This window comes from Triturus cristatus, chromosome 10 (genome assembly GCF_964204655.1).
Source record: "Triturus cristatus chromosome 10, aTriCri1.1, whole genome shotgun sequence".
Lineage (NCBI taxonomy): Eukaryota > Metazoa > Chordata > Amphibia > Caudata > Salamandridae > Triturus > Triturus cristatus.
The window spans coordinates 641,051,775-641,075,067 of NC_140593.1; the positions used below are offsets into that span (position 1 = coordinate 641,051,775).

At 52.6% G+C, this 23,293-nt stretch overlaps 1 protein-coding gene across 1 annotated transcript in view; it reads right to left on the reverse strand.

Moving 5' to 3' along the window:
* The window catches only part of RGS11 (regulator of G protein signaling 11), a 1,592,422-nt gene that overhangs the window by 908,721 nt on the left and 660,408 nt on the right, over window positions 1-23,293 (reverse strand). The window lies entirely within an intron of this gene.

Here is a 23,293-nt window from a genome sequence, read left to right on the forward strand (position 1 = left end):
GTTGGCCTGGCTACGGTGATCATGTTCTGCCCTGAGGTCAAAGACATGAGCTGATGGAGACGGCCCTGCACTGACACAGCAGATTACAAGACAGCAACCCCCTATATAAGTCAGCTGCAGATGGGTGCCACAAATAACTGCACTGCACAGCGCAGCAACGCCCCCGGGTGATAGTGGATCTGGTGTCGGGAGACCTGCAGACGTGTACAGCCACAAATCATGGCCTGGATCCCATCCAGAGATTGTGGGGCTGATTGAGCCTCCGCACGCAGTGAAGATGAGGAGCTGCTCAATACCCGGCCCACCAAGGGAGGAGCAGCCTGGAGAAAGCACATCGCCCTGCGGAGGCATTGGATTACAGAGAGGCCTAGTCTGACTCTCTCTGATGTGGCCAGCCAATGGGGTGTCAATCCACACAAAATTTTACAAGACAGGGCTGGACCCGGCATAGCATACTCCCCCATAGCTGAAGGAAGAAAGAGATAACTCGCTATCGGGCAGGGGTGCAAGTGCTTAGAAGCCCAGATTGTTGGGACAGTTATTATCTAGAGGGCCTAGGTGGGCGGCATAGACAAAACAATGACCGTGCACTGGTTCCCCAACAGGCAAAGAAAGTGGGGGCCTGGTGGGGGCCGACCACGGGGCAGCCTCCCCCAAAAAGAGCAGTGAACAAGGCGAAAGTGTAACCGGTCAAAAGCGCACGATGAGCAGAATGGAGATGAAGAAAGCTAAATTGCGGTTTGAGCCCCAGAGACTGCCCCGAAACCAGGGAGACGTGGATCAGCAAATAACAGACCAACCTTCTGGATCCTTGCAAACATCCGATGAAGATTCTAAATTCCCCTTACTAATAATGAAACAAAGCTTAACTTCAATAGAAACCAAAATGGACTCCATGTGCTGTCGTATGAACTCCTCACCCATTTTTCCTAGTAGCTCCATGTACTCCTCCAATTAGATGGCAGAAATGGAAGAAAGTCTTCGAAAGGTATGCCAAAGTGTGTTGTACATCATTGAGTGCTGAGAGAAAGTCCTCATTTTTACTGCATTGTTTGGGTCCTGAGGGACAAGAAATATTTGATCATTTGCCCTCACCTTCACAATCTGACTTAGAAGATTTAAATGAATATGAACTATATCTTAAAAAACTTGACACTCATTTTCTTCCAAAAGTTAGTACCATTCTTGAACGTTACCACTTTGCCAGGAGATTTCAAAACCCAGAGGAGTCCGTTGAAGAGTATGTTACTAATTTGCATAAACTTGCTTCTACATGCAAATTTGGTGACTTAACTGATGAACAAGTTAAGGATCAGTTCATGGTGGGTTGTGGCATGAAACGGGTAAGAGAAGAGCTTTGGTTCAAAGATGATCCCATTCTAGATGAGGTCCTTGTGGTTGCCAAACGCATCGAACATTCAATTGCGTGCATTGGTGTGATAAAGAAAAAAAAGATAAGAGTCAAGCTGTTAACTTGGTCAAAGAAAAGTCTAAGAAAATTGTTATGAAGCCAGATGTAGGTGTTCACAAAATATCACTCCGACAGAACGTAGATGTTATCGGTGCAACTCTTCCACTCATCTTGCTAATGATAAAAAGTGTCCTGCTCTTAAACTTACTTGTTCTAAATGTAATAGGAAAGGGCACTTGGCCATTGTTTGTAAAACCAAAGGGGCTACTGTTAAGGAGGTCTTTGTCAGTGATGATTCTGGTCCTGAGTGTAATGATTTCATGTGTGGTCAGATTGTTCTTCAAGCGAGAGACCACAGTAGTAATTTGGCTCATAAAATTAAGTTACTTCAACCTGACATTAAGCCATGTGCTTACGGTGGTGAGCTCGTAAAATTAGGTGGGTATTTCACTGGGTTCATAGATTACAAACAACGTCTAACTTGTGGCAAGGTGTATGTCTGCCAAAAAGGTGACAGCATCATTAATTGGTCACATCAAAGCGATCTCGGTGTTATGCTTGATCCGAGCAGCACCACACCTATTAAGCTTAAAGATCGTCCCACCTTAGATGTTAATTCTGCTGCTGATTCTTCATTGCTGTCACAGCTCAAATCTGATTTTCCAAAAGTATTCAAGGATGGTTTGGGCTACTTGAAATCATATGACCATTAGATAAAGTTGGTTGATCAAGCGAAACCTATGTGTTGTAAGGTTAGGAATATTCCCATTGCCATTCGTGAGGAGGTGAAGAAAGAACTTATGAAACTCAAGGCTGAGGGTATAATTGAGGAGGTTGAAGGAACCCAGTAACTTGTTCCCAAAGTCGCTGCGTGGAAGACCAATGGCAAATTACTCCTCTGTGTGGACCTGAGGCATCTTAACGAATAAGTTACTTACCTTCGGTAACGATATATCTGTAAGAAACATAGGTTAGTTATAGCTTCCGTACCTTAGAATTACCCCCAGGCGTCAGACTGGATCTGGAAAGTTTTTTCATCAGCAGTACCTCTGTGAGTCGGAAGGTGGCGTCGGTCGGCTCCTCGTCCGTCATTGGCGTCATGGTTGCCGGAATGACGTCGCGATAGCTACTTAGACACCGTCCTAGCACGTTGACATCAGTTCTGTACCCGAATTTCCATGCCAAGAACGCAGAGCCATGCAAGATACTGACCACTGGTGCACAAAACTAGGACCCTTACAGATATATCATTACCGAAGGTAAGTAACTTGTAATCTGAAAGAAACAGTTAGTTATAGATTCCTTACCTTGGAATAGATACCCCAGCAATACCAACCCCGGAGGTGGGTCTGCGAACCAAAGTCACACCAGAAAGTCCTGGAAAACAGAACGGCCAAAGATGCCGTCTCTCCAGACTTGGCTGTCCAGGCAGTAGTGTTTTGTAAACGTGTGCAGTGATGCCCACATAACTGCCTGACAGATGTCATGGAGAGGAACTCCTCATCCTAAAGCAGAGGTGGCTGCCGTCGCCCTGGTGGAATGGGTACGTAGCCCTATTGGACGCTCCGTTTTAGCCAGAGAATAGGCTTTAATACACAAAACGACCGATCTAGAAATGGTCAGCTTGTGTAAGGCACGACCTTTGTTGGTGCCCACATAGCCAACAAAGAGTTAGTCATCCACCCAAAACTGTTTGGTGTGATCCAGATAGAAAGAAAGCGCACGTTTTGGGTCCAGACGGAAAGAAGGTGGGCAAAGTGATAGTTTGCCCAATGTGAAAGGAGGTGACCTCTTTAGTAGAAAGGATGGACAAGTCCTAAGTATAACCTTGTCTGGGTAGACAGCCAGAAAACGAGGTTTGGATGAAAGAGCCTGAAGCTCACTCACTCTTCTGGCAGATGTGATGGCAACCGGGAATGCAGTTCGATTAACAGAAACGATTAACAACCGGGGACTTGGAGAGAGAAGGCTGATCAGGAAGCCGAAGAAAGGCAGAAATGACCAAAAGATAGCCCTTGATAATGCCCAGAGCACATTTCTGCTGGGCCAATGAAAGTAGAAACAAGAGAACCTCAGAAAGAGGGCCAGAAAGGGGATCCACAGCCTTTGCTGTGCACCATGCCACAAGTTTGTTCCACCGGCAGGCGTATACCATTTTAGTGGAGAGATGCCTGGCTGCCAAGATTACGTCATAAACTTCGGGAGACAAGTCGAAGGACGTCAACTGCCGCTGCTCAATCTCCACACAAGGAGGTGGAGGCTGGACAGGTTCGGGTGGACGACCGTCCCGTGCTGTAGTGACAGAAGATCCTCCCAAAGAGCCAGTCGAATCGGAGGATCTATGACCATGTTGAGCAGCTCGGACTACCAGATTCTTCGTGCCCAATCTGGAGCCACCAGAATGACTTGGGCCCGGTCGCGTCTAATCTTCTTCAGCACTCTGGGCAGAAGTAGTATAGGCAGAAAGGCGTACAACAGACCACAACTCCACTTGCGAGAAAAAGTGTTGCCTAGCGAGTGCTGCCTTGGAAATTTCAACGCGCAGAATTGCTGACATTGCACGTTCTCTTCGGTGGCAAATAGATCTAACCAAGGCTCTCCCCACTGTTGAAAGAGACCTTGCACCACCTCCGAAGACATCATTTGTGATCCAACATGCATCTGTGGCTGAGTTTGTCCGCCCTGGTGTTCAGTGAACCTGCCAGGTGTTGAACCACCAGGGATATGCCCTGATATTCCAGCCATGTCCAGAGGAGGAGGGCCTCTTGACATGGAGTCCAAGAACCCACCCGCCTTGTTTGTTGCAGTACCACATGGCAGTGGTGTTGTCTGTGAACACATGCACTACGCTTCCCCGGACAAAGGGAAGTAATGCTTTCAGTGCAAGCTGGATTGCCTGCAGCTCCAGAAGGTTGAATTGGAGCCCGGACTCCGCCGGAGACCAGAGGCCTCTGATCTCTGGCTCTCCCATGTGGCTGCGCCATCCCAGAAGGGATGAGTCTGTCACCACTGTGTGCTCTGGTTGGGGAAGGGAGAGGGATCTGCCGTTGACCCAATCCTGGTTCGTGAGCCATCACTGCAATTGTCGTGCAGTGCCCTCCGAGATCTGGATGTAATCGGATAGATTCCCCTAATGCTGCGCCCACTGGAACTTCAGGCCCCACTGTAGAGCCCGCATATGCCACCTAGCATGATCAAACCAGCAGGATGCAGGAGGCCATGAGGCCCAGCAGCCTCAGGGTCATTCTGACCGAAACCCGGGATAGAAGCTGAAAGATCGGAATCATAGCCCGAAGATCCTGGACTCGCTGTTCGGTAGGATAAACCCGAAACTGCATCATGTCCAGAGCCGCTCTGATGAAGAGGAGCTTCTGAGAGGGGATCAGGTGTGACTTTGGCACGTTGATGGAGAACCCCAGCAAATGCAGGAGGTCGGCCGTAGTCTGGAGGTGGGAGATGACAGGCTGGGGCGAATCCACCTTCAACAGTCAGTCGTCAGGATAGGGGAAGACTGGAACCCCTGATATGCGCAGATGAGCTGCGACCACCGCCATTACTTTCGTGAACACTCGAGGGTCGTGGGTAAGGCCAAAGGGGAGCACGGTAAACTGAAAGTGCTTGGGGCCTACCAAGAACAGCAGGTAACACAGGTGGGCCAGCAGGACGGGGATGTGAAAATAAGCATCCTGGAAATCCAATGCTTCCAAGCAGTCTCCAGGGTCGAGGGCAGACAAGACCTGAGCCAGTATCAACATCCTGAACTTCTCCTTTCAGAGGAAACAGTTGACGTTCCTGAGATCCAAGACAGGAAGCAGGACTTTGTCCTTTTTGGGTACCAGAAAGTAGTGAGAATAACAAACACAACCTACTTCTGGGGCAGGAACGCGCTCGATGGCTCTCTTGGCCAAGAGAGCCGTAACTTCCTGTTGGAGAAGGCCCAGATGATCCTCCGACATACGATGGTACTGAGGTGGCATGGCTGGAGGTGTAGCCTTGAAGGGGAGGGAGTAGCCCCTTCGGACTATCTGAAAAACCCACCTGTCTGACCTGATGGTGCGCCAGTGGGGGAGGTGATGGTGGATCCTGTCGCCCACTGGCGCTTGATGGGCCTGAAATGTCAGACTAGGAAGGTTTGGAGGTTGCTGCAGGGGGGGGGGTGTTGGTGGACTGGCCGGCCCGTTGGCACCCTGACCATGGAGGTGGTTCCTACATCCCCGGCCACTCGAAGGTTGGGGAACTTGTGTCGGCCTGTGGCTCTGGGCAGAACATAGTGGGGCACCCCTTCCCTTGCCATGAAAGGGGCGAAAAGCAGACTGTGCAGGGCGGCTGGAGAGGCCCAAGGACTTGGCCGTAGCCTGTGAGTCCTTGAAACGCTCTAGAGCGTGATCTGCTTTGACACCAAAAATAAAGCCAGTCGATCTCATCCAGGTCTAAGAGCTACCGACGTGGAAATCGTTCTGCCTAGAGAGTCGCCGGTGTCCAGACCAAAGCGGATGGTAACTTTGCCTCATCTCTCCCTGCGGCTGCAGCTTGGGAGAGTACAGTCTGAGCCTCCTCCGGACACTGATGCAGCATTTGAGCAACCGTGTCCCACACAGATTGGGAATAACGGGCCAATAGACATGCAGTGTTTACCGACCGCAGTCCCAAGCTAGCGGAAGAGAAAACCTTCTTCCCAAGATGATCCAGCTTCTTGGATTCCCTATTCGGTGCTGCGGAAGGGAATGAGCTCTTGGAAGCAGAGGCTTGGACCACCAAGCTCTCAGGGGTGGGGTGTTGGAAGAGGAAATTGGGGTTGCCCAGAGCCGGGTGGTGGCATCGGGCAACCTTCCTATCCACAGGAGCCCCCGTGCTGGGTCTGGACCAGGTGCCCAAAAGGATGTTGGTGAGGGCCTCATTAAATGACAGCAGGGACTCCGAAGAGCTCGCTTGCGGTTGAAGCACCTCTGTCAGGAAGTTAGTCCTGACCACCACTGTAGGGAGCTCGAGGTGGAGAGCCTCGGCCACCCTATGCAACACCACTGTGTATGACACTCCCTCCTCTGTAGCCATGGTAGGAGAAGACAACATGCCAAGATCATGGGAGGTATCAAGACCAATGGCATCCCCCAGGTCCTCTCCTCAGTCCGGATCCTCATCCAACTGGTCAGTCAGAGGGTCACCTGAACCCTCCCAGTCCTCCTCCTCGTTCTCTGGGTGGCAATCTGGCCTGAAAGCGACCCTAGCAGTGAACAGGGGCACAAAAACCCCACTTGGCGCCAGATCCGGCGTCGGGCGACCATGGTCCGGCTCCGTGTCCACATCAGGATCGGTGCCGGGGTCGACGCTAGTCAGGGGCATGACTGGCGTCGAATGCGGGTGCGATGCCAAAGGAAGCGGTGCCGGTGGAGGCGTAATGAGGTCAACCGGTGCTGATCAGGGACAGGCCTGGATCCATAGGGGCCCTGCGGCATGCGTGCCGGAGCTGCTGGCAGAGAAGACCTAGGACCCCCAACCAAGTCCGCGGGGCCTGAACGTGCACCGGCAGGTTCGGGCTGCCCAAAGTGGCATGCATCACCTCGTAAAATTGACAAAGCTGGGCAGGGGTCGCTCCGGGTCCTGGGAAGGGAAGGAAACTCGGACTCAGCCCTTCAGGCTCCGCACGCAGAGCCGCAGGAGAGGCACAACCCACATCCCTCGTCACGTCAGCCGACCGACGGGTAGAAGTCGAAGAGCGACGATGCTCCTTCGACTTCTTCTTGTGCTTCGACTTACCTAACCCCGAGTGCGAAGACTTAGAGGATGAGTGATGATTGCTCTACGACCGGTCCCTCGACCTCCCTCGCAATCAAGACCTTGAACGGCGCGGAGCCGACTGTCGGGGCTCAAGAAGCTTTCGGGACCGCTCCCGCAAAGCCTTCAGAGCCATGGACTGGCAGTCAGAGCACGACTTGGGGTCGTGGTCACGCTCTAGGCAAAAGAGGCACACGCGGTGCAGATCCGTCACTAACATCAATCGGGTACAGAAACCACAAGCCTTAAAGCCGGGCATCCCTACGTGCAGCAGGAGTTGATAAAACTCAATAAGACGTTGCCAAAAGTTGCTCAAAAAGGTCAGTCAAAAAGTGACTGGTAGTACCGCTCTCTCCGGATCTGCGCTGGCTGGCTCGGAAAAAGAAAGAACTGACGTCAGCGCGTGAGGGCAGCGTCTAACTAGCTACCGCGACCTGATTCCGGCGACCACGATGCCAACGACGGATGCGGAGCCAACCGACGCCACCTTCCGACACGCAGAGGTACTGCTGACAAAAAAACTTTCCAAATCCAGTCTGATGCCTGGGGGTTATTCTAAGGTAAGGAATCTATAACTAACTGTTTCTTTCAGATAACATCTCTGAGTTGATCATGTTATTGGGAGGTGCCACTGTCTTCAGTACCATTGACTACTGCAGACCACCAGACCGAGCTCATGGAATCTTCTAGGGATCTTACTGCATTCATAACGTCCTTTGGTACCTTTCGGTTTGTTCGCCTGCCTTTTGGGCTTGTTTCTGCCTCTTCTGTCTTTCAGCATGCTATGGAAAGGGTTCTTGATGGCACAACTGGTGTACGTGTTTATCAGGACGATATCTTGATTTTTGGGAAAGATTCTGTTGAGCACAATGTCAGACTAAGGGAGGTGTTGAGCAGGCTATCCAATTGGAATCTTACTGTGAAAGCTGAAAAATGAAAATTTGGTACCAATTCCATAACATACCTTGGTCACATTGTGTCTAGTGAGGGCATATTTCCCAAAGAGGAGTTAGTTGGCACTGTTATGCACATGAGTTCTCCCACTTCTCAAGAGGATTTAATGAATTTGTTAGGGATGATTGAGTTTCATTCTAAATTCATTAAAGGTTTTGCTGAACTCAGTGCCAACTTGAGATTACACTTGAGGAAAAGTTCTGTGTTTTCTTGGGATTCCTTGAGCGAAGAAGAATTTCAGTCTCTCAAGCTTCATCTCAGCATGGCTCCAAAACTAAAGAACTTTGATCCCCAAAGGAGGTCAATAGTAACTACTGATGCTAGTCTCAAGGGTTTGGGTGCTGTCCTCCAACAGGAGGGAGAGTTTGGAACAGAGACCATCATGTTTCTGTCTAGAGCATTAAAGGATACAGAGGTAAACTACTCTGTTATTGCAAGGGAGGCGTTAGCTGTGTTCTGGGCTGTGAGGAAACATACTTTTTTTGTGGGGATCTTCTTTTTTCATACAAACTGATCACAAACCTCTTTTTGAGACCTTCACAAAGAAAGGTGTGGACTTAATATCAAGTCGAATTACCAAGTGGGTCATTGCCCTACAAGAGTATAATTCCGTTGTCGAGTACCTACCTGGTGATTGTAATACTATTGCTGACACTCTTTCTAGGTTGGTCTCTAGTGTTGAATGTGGTTCAGATTCTGATGAAATTATGGATGATGACTGTCTGTGTTTGTGTGGTCAGCACATTTTCTGAGGATAGGGGGTGTGAGGAGTTAGCTAAGGACGTTGTGCTCGTTGAAGTGATAAGGTGCATGACCGAGGGTTGGAGCAAGAAAAGGCAAGCCTCTGATGTGTGTCTTAATTGCTCGACTGTATGTGATGAATTGTCAGTTAACAATGGTTTGTTATTCAGGGGCACTAAGCTCATCCCTCCATCTAACCTCAGGTGTGAGATAATGGATCTCACACACGAGACTCATCAAGGTATGACCAAATGCAAAGAACATGTGTGAATGTCTTATTGGTGGCCTGGCATAAACAAACAAAGGGAGCGTTTGGTTCATGACTGTTCCATGTGTGCCTGGAGTGACGAGTCAGAGCAACCAAGGCTTCAACTCATGGTGACGAGGAACTTGCCTTCCAGTTCTTGGTAAGACATTGCTCTAGACATTGCGGGCCCTATTTATGATCAAGGAAGGTCCTCTTTCCTAATTGTGGTACTAGACATGTTCTCTAGATGGTGTGAGGTTTTCTTTACAAGCTTTATAGAAAGTAGGGATGTCACTGTTTGTTTGCCAGGTAAAGGTTTCCTCACTCTATCCTTACTGATAATGGGGTACAGTTGACGTCGAAGGAGATGGCTGATTTTCTTCAAGTAAGAGGAATAACTCACAAGAGGTGTGCGTTGTACCATCCAGAATCCAATAGAATGGTTAAACGCTTCAACAGAGTTATTAAGGAAACTGTTTCTTCGGCAAAATCCAATGCTATGGGTTGGAAGGCAGATATTTATAAAATGATTGAAATGTACAGAGTTATTCCATATTGTACTCGAGGAAAGACCCCATTTGAGCTGTTCCGTGGTAGGCTTCCCAACACCTTCATTGAACCTTCATGGGGGAAGGAATATACATTACAATCTGGTCAGTGTGTGGGTGATGTTGATTGACGTAAACGTGAGGAGCAGAACATTTGTTCAAGGAAGACTAATTTAGATTCCAGAAAGGCTGCGAAGGTAACTTAGGTGTGTGTGGGGGATTTTGTCATGATTAAAAATCCCGGCAAGAGCAGCCATCCCAAGTTTTCTAAACCTATTTGTGTAATTACAAATTTATACAAATGCTGTAAAAACCCAGGACCACAGAATATGGAATTTGAATCATGTGGTGGTTTGTAGTGGTAACACGGTTGGCGGTGAAACTGTGTCAGCCGATCTCACTGGAGCTTCTGGTGGCAAAAATGGTGGTGAAGGTTTCAGCAAACCTTCTGGTGCACCACGCCGAGTGGTCAAAAGACCTGGCTATTTGAAGGACTTTGTTTAAATTATATTGAAATTTGTATGTATTTTTTTTTCTCCAAAAGACCTGGTTATTTGAAGGACTATATTTAACTTATGTTGCAAATTTGTTTTTTTCTCTCTTTATTAATTTTCTCTTTATGTTGATAAGGGAGGGAGGTGTGTTGTATTCTAGCTGCTGCACTTGGATTCTTTGCCTGTGCCTGGAACTCCGTGATGTCCCAGGAGAGCTGAGCTCAGGCGATGGAATGTTGTCATTTGAAGGGACTGGCAGTTGCTGACTGCCTCCTGCCTGGGATGTTGGATGGGATTATTTCCTCCTAATCAGGCTACCTGCATTTGCTGGAGCGGGTGTACAACATTTTGCATACCCCTCCATTCTGCATGTTTATATAAATCCGAATAATCTATTAATTGCAATATTATTAATCTGTTTGAAGTGATAACTCACCAATTATATTAACAAAAGAATTACACGTGGGATTTGCATTTTGCATGGCTAAACTAATTGTATACTAATATATGTATGCATACTAATGGTAGAAAATTAGAATATTGCATGATATATGTTGCTTTTGTGACGTAATTGTAAATTGCACCAGATGACATCACTGGGCGAATATAAACGCTTTAAATGTTGCTATTATGCTAGGTAATTACATACACATAGGGGAATTAGTGAGGGTTTAACATTTTATTAGCCATTTCTATGTTTTAATTACGTTTTGTGTTTGTTTTGCTTAAGTTGACCGTTTGGGCCTACGAAAAGATTGCTGACTGAGACACACAACGTGACTGCTACCGTTTCACGAGGTTTGGGGTGAAGTGCGCCTGCGGCACCACCAGCAACAGTGGCCTCATCCTGACCTCAGGCAAGATGTACCAACCAAGGTCGTACTGGGAGAGTTGCCAGGACCACAAAACAAAGGACTGTCTTTAAAACCGGAACCAGCAAGTGTGATGACTTAATTGAATAGACTATGTGAAAACTTCACCGAATGACCCCAAACCCACCAATCAGGACTGTCTAAAACTCATTCTTGATACATTTTGACATTAAAATCATTATAAAAGTCGGTAGAATAGTGAGTTAAGGTCGTCGTTTGATTTGTCTTGCTGCAAATTTCCTGACGTTATGCTAACGGAGAGGACGGTGACACTGCTGGACAGCTGTTATCCTGAATCTTTGAAAGACTGAATTGCGGCCTGACTTTGATGAATTTAAGATTTTTCCACGACTTGACTGACTTAGAGGACGACAAATAGCCAGATTAGGTAAATATGATGTTCTGCGGTTTGGTCGATGATTTTCTAAAATTTGCAATTAATTAGATAAACGATGCTTTGATTAATAGACAAATGTGTTGAGTTGTTTTTTTGAAGAAATTAGATTAAGAGAAGAGCATAAATAAAAGAATTGAATTACCAAATTACAATCCAACTAACTGATTCATCACCAAATGAGGGGAATATCACAAGGCTTGAAGTTAATAAAGGTATTCAATGTATATTAGGGTTTTAGGTGAAAAGATATTCCTTTCATGTCAGCGTATGGAAACTTATCCCTCCTGGGAAAGCAGATCAATGAAGTGTGAGTGTTGGTGTTATGGGCCCCACCAATGAATGTATTGAGTTAATGTGTTATTGCGATATTTGGTCTGTGCCGAGGGGAGGATTTGACATTCCACGCTGCAACAGTTTTTCTGGTAGCAGAATGATGGTTGTTATTGTTTTGGTTTGGTGATTATAGCTTGTAAATTGCTTATTGCTTATTGATTGATATTGGTTTATGTATTAACACTCTATGTTGAATCGTGTCGAGTTCTATGTTGTGTGCACGGCTTCTGGGATGTAGGAAGTCGGAAGTTTGTAATGGTTCCGTAGTAGAGCAGAGGTAAGCGCTGCTCTCGGGAAAGATGGAATTGTTGTTGCCCTGTAGGTACACAGGGAGTAACGTTTGAAGTTGCACGACGCAGTGTCTGGGTTCGATTCGGTGACATCGTTGTGTGTTGCCATTAGAGACATTTTCTGTGTGAGAGAAGTGTGTATGATAGCGAAGGTCACCTGTGAAGTTTTGGTCTGAGGTACCAGGAGTCCAAATGGTTTTCCGATAACGCTTATCACTGGAAAGGTAACAGGTGTTCTCTGAGCTTGCTAGAAGGATAAAGTAGAGGGATGTACTACTTTATCAACGTATGTCATAATTCTGTAGTAGGACAGACTGTTCGATGTTCTCGGGAAAGACAGGATTCTGTGTGAATGTATTACATTTTCTCGTGTGAAAGTGCGTGAATGTGAAGGCATTCGGGTTAATTGTGAAACTCTAATTTTATTTCTCAGGAGCATTGGGTCTCCAACTATGGTGCCGATCACAATCCGGTAAAAACCGGGTACGAACCGTCGGACGGAGCATATTCTCCGTCCAACGCGTACCCGGTCGTCAAAATATACAAACATGGAATTACGATTCGCACGGGTACACCATTACCGTACGAATCGTAAAAAAGACCGACCGAACAAAAAACACCTACCAATGCGATCCGGGAAAGCGCCGACCTGACGTCGGGACGCACGCAGCCAGCCATTCACGACCCAGGAATCACGATTCGCACCGACGTCACCCCGCACGGTGAATATTTTGCGGCAGCCAAAAACTGCCGGGAAATCAGGACGACGCGAACAAGGACCACCAGTACGCGACGGACAGACGACGACGCGAACAAGGAGGACCAGTACGTGACGGACAGACATGGACCCGAACCTACGAGTCATCCCTGCCCTCATAGCAGTCCACCTCCTCTACAGGTTACGACGCAGACGCCGCAGAAGGTCAGAATAACTAAGGGAGGGGGGAAAGTGGGGTGGGGTGGGGGTGGCACTACCAGGGCAGGCCACAAAACAACCACATGAGTGACACACTACACATGGCCTGGACATACCTGACTCCCATGCCCTGGTCACCACGAGGGGGTGGGGGCGTGTCCTGATAATCCAGCGACCGCCACAACGGAAGTCCGTCACCACGCGAACCGGCAACACAACCAGACAGGTACGTCCCGTACCCACGCCTGAAGAGCGTGGGTACGAGTCGGACCACGCCCACACACGTCACCCCAACAATGGCGGGACGGATCGCACCCACGTGGCAAAGGCCTGGGTACGGGCCGCACAAACATCACATAGCGTGGGGACGGATATGTACGGACCCTACCCCCACCCCGTATGCAAGGAGCGTACCCCCCACCCCAACAGTGAAAGTACGACCCGTACCCCCACCCGCGTATGCAAGGAGCGTACCCCCCTGCCCAACAGTGTAAGTACGACCCGTACCCCCACCCACGAATGCATGGAGCGTACCCCCCATGCCAACAGTGTAAGTACGACTCGAACCCCCACCCACGAATGCAAGGAGCGTACCCCCCAGCCCAACAGTGTAAGTACGACCCGTACCCCCACCCACGAATGCAAGGAGCGTACCCCCCACCCCAACAGTGTAAGTACGACCCGTACCCACACCCGCGGACGTACGGAGCGTACCCCCAGCCCAACAGTGTAAGTACGACCCGTACCCACACCCGCGGACGTACGGAGCGTACCCCCAGCCCAACAGTGTAAGTACGACCCGTACCCCCACCCGCGGACGTACGGAGCGTACCCCCAGCCCAACAGTGTAAGTACGACCCGTACCCCCACCCGCGAATGCAAGGAGCGTACCCCCCTGCCCAACAGTGTAAGTACGACCCGTACCCCCACCCGCGAATGCAAGGAGCGTACCCCCCTGCCCAACAGTGTAAGTACGACCCGTACCCACACCCGCGGACGTACGGAGCGTACCCCCAGCCCAACAGTGTAAGTACGACCCGTACCCCCACCCGCGGACGTACGGAGCGTACCCCCAGCCCAACAGTGTAAGTACGACCCGTACCCCCACCCGCGGACGTACGGAGCGTACCCCCAGCCCAACAGTGTAAGTACGACCCGTACCCCCACCCGCGGACGTACGGAGCGTACCCCCAGCCCAACAGTGTAAGTACGACCCGTACCCCCACCCGCGGACGTACGGAGCGTACCCCCAGCCCAACAGTGTAAGTACGACCCGTACCCCCACCCGCGGACGTACGGAGCGTACCCCCAGCCCAACAGTGTAAGTACGACCCGTACCCCCACCCGCGGACGTACGGAGCGTACCCCCAGCCCAACAGTGTAAGTACGACCCGTACCCCCACCCGCGGACGTACGGAGCGTACCCCCAGCCCAACAGTGTAAGTACGACCCGTACCCCCACCCGCGGACGTACGGAGCGTACCCCCAGCCCAATAGTGTAAGTACGACCCGTACCCCCACCCGCGAATGCAAGGAGCGTACCCCCCTGCCCAACAGTGTAAGTACGACCCGTACCCCCACCCGCGTATGCATGGAGCGTACCCCCCATGCCAACAGTGTAAGTACGACTCGAACCCCCACCCACGAATGCAAGGAGCGTACCCCCCTGCCCAACAGTGTAAGTACGACCCGTACCCACACCCGCGGACGTACGGAGCGTACCCCCACCACACCAGTGTCAGTAGACTCGTACCCTCACCTCTAATGCAGTGTGCGTAACCCCACCGTGTATGTGCCAAGCGCACATATCCAGAAATCGGAGGTGTGTGTGCAGAGTCCACCCAGCAGTGCCCTGAGACAGGAGTGGTGGGTGTGGAGTCCTCCCAGCAGTGCCCTGAGACAGGAGGGGTGGGTGCCCATCACTCCCAGCAGTGCCCAGAGACAGGAGGGGTGTGTGCAGAGTCCTCCCAGCAGTGCCCTGAGACAGGAGGGGTGGGTGCAGAGTCCTCCCAGCAGTGCCCTGAGACAGGAGGGGTGGGTGCCCATCACTCCCAGCAGTGCCCAGAGACAGGAGGGGTGTGTGCAGAGTCCTCCCAGCAGTGCCCTGAGACAGGAGGGGTGGGTGCAGAGTCCTCCCAGCAGTGCCCAGAGACAGGAGGGGTGTGTGCAGAGTCCTCCCAGCAGTGCCCTGACACAGGAGGGGTGGGTGTGGAGTCCTCCCAGCAGTGCCCTGAGACAGGAGGTGTGGGTGTGGAGTCCTCCCAGCAGTGCCCTGACACAGGAGGGGTGGGTGCAGAGTCCTCCCAGCAGTGCCCTGACATAGGAGGGGTGGGTGCAGAGTCCACCCAGCAGTGCCCTGAGACAGGAGGGGTGGGTGCAGAGTCCTCCCAGCAGTGCCCTGACACAGGAGGGGTGGGTGTGGAGTCCTCCCAGCAGTGCCCTGACACAGGAGGGGTGGGTGTGGAGTCCTCCCAGCAGTGCCCTGAGACAGGAGGGGTGGGTGTGGAGTCCTCCCAGCAGTGCCCTGACACAGGAGGGGTGGGTGCAGAGTCCTCCCAGCAGTGCCCTGACACAGGAGGGGTGGGTGCAGAGTCCTCCCAGCAGTGCCCTGACACAGGAGGGGTGGGTGCAGAGTCCTCCCAGCAGTGCCCAGACACAGGAGGGGTGGGTGGGGAGTCCTCCCAGCAGTGACCTGAGACAGGAGGGGTGGGTGCAGAGTCCTCCCAGCAGTGCCCTGAGACTGGAGGGGTGTAACACATGTGTGTGAGGCCAGAATTATCCACATGCATACTGGCTACAAGGGAACATGTCCCCATGAACTCATGTCAACAGACTCCACACACAAGTACAGTGATCACCAAGGATGCCACGATTGTCGCAGGTGGAGACATGGCCCTGCATGCATGGCCAAAGTAGAAGGGCTCCGTCACACACACAGCTCATGTAGACACAGCTCTGCGCTAAACATTGGGAACACCCTGCAGGGAAGAAAGCTGGGTACACAGAGGAAGGAATACACCCTTGGACAAGTGCACCATGCAGTAACTGCCTACATGAACAAAGAAAGTTAGCCAACACCTTGTGATGGCACACAGATCACAGGGTCCCACCAATGAGCAGTACACTACTACATATCCCACACACCCAAACCCTTACACACCACCCAAAACCATGTAGCAGCCCCACCAACACCAATACCAGCATAGCAGTAGTGTGATAATGAAAACAAAATTAAGCTTTATTCTGCAGGAGCACAATGTCCGTGGATCGCAGGCAGTTCAATCTTCACAAAGCCCATAGGGCAGTCAATGATTCTCAGCTGGATGGGGGACACAGTGGGATGCGTGTCCCCTACCTTGCCTGCACAGTCAAATGGCATCGTCTTCCACACTGGTGAGGGCATCAGGGGGGGGGGAGCAACAGGCACCGCAGGGACATCAGGGCAAAGGGGCGGCGTTGTGGGTGCAGGGATGGAGGAGTCCACCACAGGGGGTGGGTCAGTGCCAAAGGCGGAGGCCAGGATGGCACTACACACCTTTGCAAGGTCATCCAGGGAGTCCCCTGCACCCGAAGGGACCTCAGGCCCCAAGTAGGGGGGGGTCAGAGGGATGGGTCGCAGCGCCACCGGGGGAGGGTGGAGACAGGGGGGGAGACTCAACCACCCTGACCGGGGACCTCCGTGACCGCTTGCGTGGTGGTGTAACTGTGGGGCTCAGGGACAGAGCGGCCATGAAGGAGTCCTTGGGGGAGATGTGGCCAGGAGAGCTGAGGGGAGGGGATTTGGAGGGAGTGGACTGGGTGGAATGCGGACTCCCACTATGGCTGCGTGTCACACGTTTGCCCCCCGACCCAGTGGGTGTGCCTACCTCACCCTGTGTGTGCGTGTCAGGAGGAGTGCGGTGGACCTTCCCTGCTGGTGTGGTGCCCGTGTCCGTTGATGTGGGTGCATGCCGACGTCTGGGTGTACGTGTGACAGGCATGGGAGTGGGAAGTGTGGATGGGGCAGGGGTAGGTGGGGGGAGGTCGCGCTGCAGGAGACCCACTGCTGCAGTCAGTGTGGAGTCGATGGACCTCAGCAAGTTGCGTTGGTCAGCCTGCGATGAATGAATGCCCTCCAAGAAAGCCTCGATGTTGGTGAGGGTTTTGCCGTGGGCATGGAGGACATTAAGGATCGCAGCCTGACCAACCTGCAGTTGCCGCTGGATGTCCACAGACTCTGCATTGGCGGCAGCAGTGGAGACAGGGGCAGGGGGCGCGGTGCCTGGCAGGAAGGAGACATGCTGTGACCGGGCACGCTGGGAAGGGACACGAGCAAGTGGGAGGCGGCTGGTGGAAACTGAGGGGGCGGTGCGAGGTGTTGTTCCGCTGTCAGCTGCTGGTGCAGCCTCCGCCCACTCGGAGACATCGTCCCCGGACCTGTCAGCTTCGTAGTCTGATGTGCCAGTCGACAGGTCCTCGGCCACACTCTCCTCCGCCTCTGTCCCACTCGATGTGCCAGACCCGATGTCACGGCTGGCACTGGTGCTCGGTCCCTCCGCCTGGTCTGTGTCCATGTCTCCCTCTGTGTCCCCCGACGATGCTGTGGGCAGGGTGGAGAGACAGAAAGTATTCAGACACCTGTACACATCTGTCACATGAGTCCAATCTACATAGGTAACATTGCATGGCCTGAAAAGGAAGATCCCTAACATCTACTGAACAGGGTACCGATGTAGGGCATGCAACACACAGTTGGTTGAGCCACCATGCCACTGAAATACCATGGAGAGCATGAGACAATAGCTAAACACAGGAAAAGGAGTCTGACATAGCACCCAGGTCCTGGGGACAATCCAGCACTGCATCTGCACCACACAGCGTTTGCGAAAATACCGATGACCAGGGACCATATCCATGAACTTGAGACACATGCTGCATAGGTAATGCTGAAAACATGCACAACATGACTCGGTCACTGCACATTGCGTGTGTGTCCAGGCACATCACACACTGCCCAGACCCAGCAAGTGGTAATCAGGATTTAACACATAGGCATTGCCCGCCCCAACAAGACCCTACACGAGGCAAATTGTGGAGACACAGGTGGCACCAACATCTCATGGTCTGGGTGATACACACAGGGGCAGGCAAAAAGCAAGATTGGACGCCAAACAGCCAAGGTGCGCCTGTACAAATAATGAGGTACCAGTGCCCATCCTCAGATGAGTATAACAAGACACACAGGCACTGGCAACTGTGAGTATGAAGAAGGACAATCAGGTCAGGCTGCACAGTGGACACCTGTACAAATTAGCACGTCTATATACATGGTGACAGGGGACAATGGCACAGAGCACAACTTACGCTGTAGACACTGACAGTGGCCACGTTCATGATGACACATACACCACTGAGGAAAAGGTGCCCCAGGGGACAGTAGTGGGCACGCAACTACATGCTACTGAATGGTAATGACAGCAACACACGTCACCATCCCTGCACTATGTGTATCGCACAGTCATGCACATCATGTCACAGGCCACTACATAGGACATGCGCGCTGTAAGGCATGACACATGAGAGACCAACTCCCATGTCTGGAGTCAGCATCAGTGCCAACTGACATGGAACCCACATGCAGTGAACTTGACAGTGCACAGGCAAGGTCCCACAACCTGTTACACACCACCCCCACACATGATGCTACAGACATTGTTCCTGTGGACAAAGCGCCAGCCTACATTACCCTGGGAAGGAGTGACTACACACAGACCAGGGAACACATTGCAAGGAGGGGAAGGGTGGCAGGGGCACAGCGCTATACTGGGCCAAACAGGATCTGCACAGCACCTTTAAACCCTGCCAGTGGATTCATGCTACTGTGCCCTTACAAATGCCGGTGACACACAACAAACACACATGTACCTACCCCCTTCCGGCTGCTGCATCGCCTGTAAGCGCCTCTCCAGGTCTGGAAAGACCACCGGCAGCACACGCCTGTGGAGGTGGCTCAGACGGCGGCGGCCGCGGTTCTTGTGGCTCTCAGGTGAGTCCCCCAGCAGGAGCCGTGCAATCCTCCGCGTCCAGCACCGGATATCCTGCCAGCGTTTCCTCACCTGGGCCAGGCGCCGCCTCCGACCATCCACACCCCTCACGGCACTGACGGCGGTCAGCCAGATCTGCTCCTTGGCAGTGGCGCCTACCTGTGAGGAGGAACAAGTGACACCACATCAATACACCAGCCACATGTCACAGAGAGACATATGGGTACAAATTAGCTGGTAACAACAAGGCATGTCATGCAGCGGCAACGCATTGCACCTTTGTCATAGGGACATCATCCCCTGGTGAGGGAAAAAGCAGTACGTGCCACAGTGGGTACACAGGTGGAATGATGGCAATGTCACAATCAATGATCTAGGCTCACACTGTGCATCACACCCACCCCTCCTGGCTCAGGGCACTGCTGGGAGGACTCTGCACCCACCCCTCCTGTCTCAGGGCACTGCTGGGAGGACTCTGCACCCACCCCTCCTGTCTCAGGGCACTGCTGGGAGGACTCTGCACACACCCCTCCTGTCTCAGGGCACTGCTGGGAGGACTCTGCACACACCCCTCCTGTCTCAGGGCACTGCTGTGAGGACTCCACACCCACCCCTCCTGTGTCAGGGCACTGCTGTGAGGACTCCACACCCACCCCTCCTGTGTCAGGGCACTGCTGGGAGGACTCTGCACCCACCCCTCCTGTCTCAGGGCACTGCTGGGAGGACTCTGCACACACCCCTCCTGTCTCAGGGCACTGCTGGGAGGACTCTGCACCCACCCCTCCTGTCTCAGGGCACTGCTGGGAGGACTCTGCACACACCCCTCCTGTCTCAGGGCACTGCTGGGAGGACTCTGCACACACCCCTCCTGTCTCAGGGCACTGCTGTGAGGACTCCACACCCACCCCTCCTGTGTCAGGGCACTGCTGTGAGGACTCCACACCCACCCCTCCTGTGTCAGGGCACTGCTGGGAGGACTCTGCACCCACCCCTCCTGTCTCAGGGCACTGCTGGGAGGACTCTGCACACACCCCTCCTGTCTCAGGGCACTGCTGTGAGTGATAGGCCCCCACCCCTCCTGTCTCAGGGCACTGCTGTGAGGACTCCACACCCACCCCTCCTGTCTCAGGGCACTGCTGTGAGGACTCCACACCCACCCCTCCTGTCTCAGGGCACTGCTGTGAGGACTCCACACCCACCCCTCCTGTCTCAGGGCACTGCTGGGAGGACTCTGCACCCACCCCTCCTGTCTCAGGGCACTGCTGGGAGGACTCTGCACACACCCCTCCTGTCTCAGGGCACTGCTGGGAGGACTCTGCACACACCCCTCCTGTCTCAGGGCACTGCTGGGAGGACTCTGCACCCACCCCTCCTGTCTCAGGGCACTGCTGGGAGGACTCTGCACACACCCCTCCTGTCTCAGGGCACTGCTGTGAGTGATAGGCCCCCACCCCTCCTGTCTCAGGGCACTGCTGGGAGACATCAGGCACCCCCCCCCCTGGGACCCCCCCGACAGTACATGGCATGTGTGTTACACCTGGACGCAATGGCAGAAGTCACAGTCACCACATAGGGACAGTCTGTGGCAGTGGCCTATGCACTCACCTGATAACCTGGTCGCCCATACAGCATGGAGTACTGTGGGAGGATCACATCCAGCAGAGCCATGTTCTCCTCCAGGGTGAATGGCTGTGTCCTCTCCACAGCCCTTGACATGGTTCCAGGGAATCAGTAGCAGCAGCTGGGTCGACGAATGCAAAGATGTGCAGGCAAGTGCTCCCTCATGGGACCTGGCTGCCTTATATGTGCCCTTCTGCCCAGTCTCATGCACAGGAGTACAGAGAGATTGGTCACTCACATTTGCATCCTATGTTTCCACCAATCCCTTCAAACCTAGCAGTCTGTGGGTTCTCTATCGGTTTCATTCTCCTGCATGATGTCAGCCCCACAAACACATTGCAACAAAGTAGACAAATCCCAACTGACTTCTGCTGTGCACCTTCCAGAACAATTTCCAATTTTGAACTTGGTCTCCATGACAACCAGCATGCATGTAGGCCTTAATACTTGTCCCCCATGTAATTTGGAGCATCACACACAGGTACGGTGCGTGTGGGGGCCCTAGGGCACCCCAAATGCATGGCAACGGCCCGTACATGCATGCCTACGCTCTCCATCACTTTTGGTCTGCACGCGTATGCGTACTCGTAGTGGTACGGACCGAACACTCGCATCTACGCTCACTATCACTACGGGTACGCATACGCGTGCAGACCCATAGTGATAGTGAGCGTAGATGCGAGTGTACGGTCCGTACCACTACGGGTACGCATACGCGTGCAGACCCATAGTGATAGTGAGCGTAGATGCGAGTGTACGGTCCGTACCACTACGGGTACGCATACGCGTGCAGACCCATAGTGATAGTGAGCGTAGATGCGAGTGTACGGTCCGTACCACTACGGGTACGCATACGCGTGCAGACCCATAGTGATAGTGAGCGTAGATGCGAGTGTACGGTCCGTACCACTACGGGTACGCATACGCGTGCAGACCCATAGTGATAGTGAGCGTAGATGCGAGTGTACGGTCCGTACCACTACGGGTACGCATACGCGTGCAGACCCATAGTGATAGTGAGCGTAGATGCGAGTGTACGGTCCGTACCACTACGGGTACGCATACGCGTGCAGACCCATAGTGATAGTGAGCGTAGATGCGAGTGTACGGTCCGTACCACTACGGGTACGCATACGCGTGCAGACCCATAGTGATAGTGAGCGTAGATGCGAGTGTACGGTCCGTACCACTACGGGTACGCATACGCGTGCAGACCCATAGTGATAGTGAGCGTAGATGCGAGTGTACGGTCCGTACCACTACGGGTACGCATACGCGTGCAGACCCATAGTGATAGTGAGCGTAGATGCGAGTGTACGGTCCGTACCACAACGGGTACGCATACGCGTGCAGACCCATAGTGATAGTGAGCGTAGATGCGAGTGTACGGTCCGTACCACTACGGGTACGCATACGCGTGCAGACCCATAGTGATAGTGAGCGTAGATGCGAGTGTACGGTCCGTACCACTACGGGTACGCATACGCGTGCAGACCCATAGTGATAGTGAGCGTAGATGCGAGTGTACGGTCCGTACCACTATGGGTCTGCACGCGTACACTCGCATCTACGCTCACTATCACTATGGGTCTGCACGCGTATGCGTACCCGTAGTGGTACGGACCGTACACTCGCATCTACGCTCACTATCACTATGGGTCTGCACGCGTATGCGTACCCGTAGTGGTACGGACCGTACACTCGCATCTACGCTCACTATCACTATGGGTCTGCACGCGTATGCGTACCCGTAGTGGTACGGACCGTACACTCGCATCTACGCTCACTATCACTATGGGTCTGCACGCGTATGCGTACCCGTAGTGGTACGGACCGTACACTCGCATCTACGCTCACTATCACTATGGGTCTGCACGCGTATGCGTACCCGTAGTGGTACGGACCGTACACTCGCATCTACGCTCACTATCACTATGGGTCTGCACGCGTATGCGTACCCGTAGTGGTACGGACCGTACACTCGCATCTACGCTCACTATCACTATGGGTCTGCACGCGTATGCGTACCCGTAGTGGTACGGACCGTACACTCGCATCTACGCTCGCCATCACGATGGGTACACATACGGCAGCACTCCCACAGTGATTTGGGAACATGCACAGGCCCTCTCAGCAGCAGTACGGCGGATTTTACACATCACTGTGGTGATAGGCGACACACATGTCGGAATAGGGCGGACATACTTGTCCATGGATGGACATACTTGTCCAGGAATGGACACCAAGGCATCGTCTGTGCATTACCACATGTGTTGGGCACAGGTGTCACAGGCTGTGATGTGGAACATGCCTCCTGAGTGGAGAAGGCACCAGATGTATGATGAGATGTGTACATGTGTACTGTGTGAGGGTGCAATGTGTGCCAGGCATGCCCTTGACTCCTTTGACATGTGTGCATGTGGGACTGCGCACTTGGGGTGAGCGTCACTGGCATGGCACGGACACCAACACACGGAAGTGTCCCATGATGCCCGGTACAGGGGTCATGACACATGACTCATCACTACCCACAGTGCACAATGTGACTATGCCATATATGTGTCCGGGATTTACATCGGGTTGATGTTGTTGCACCCTCAAAAGCTGCAGCCGTTGCAGCAACCAACATGTGGCTGTGTGTAGATTGTCATTGCACACTGTTCCCAACACCATGC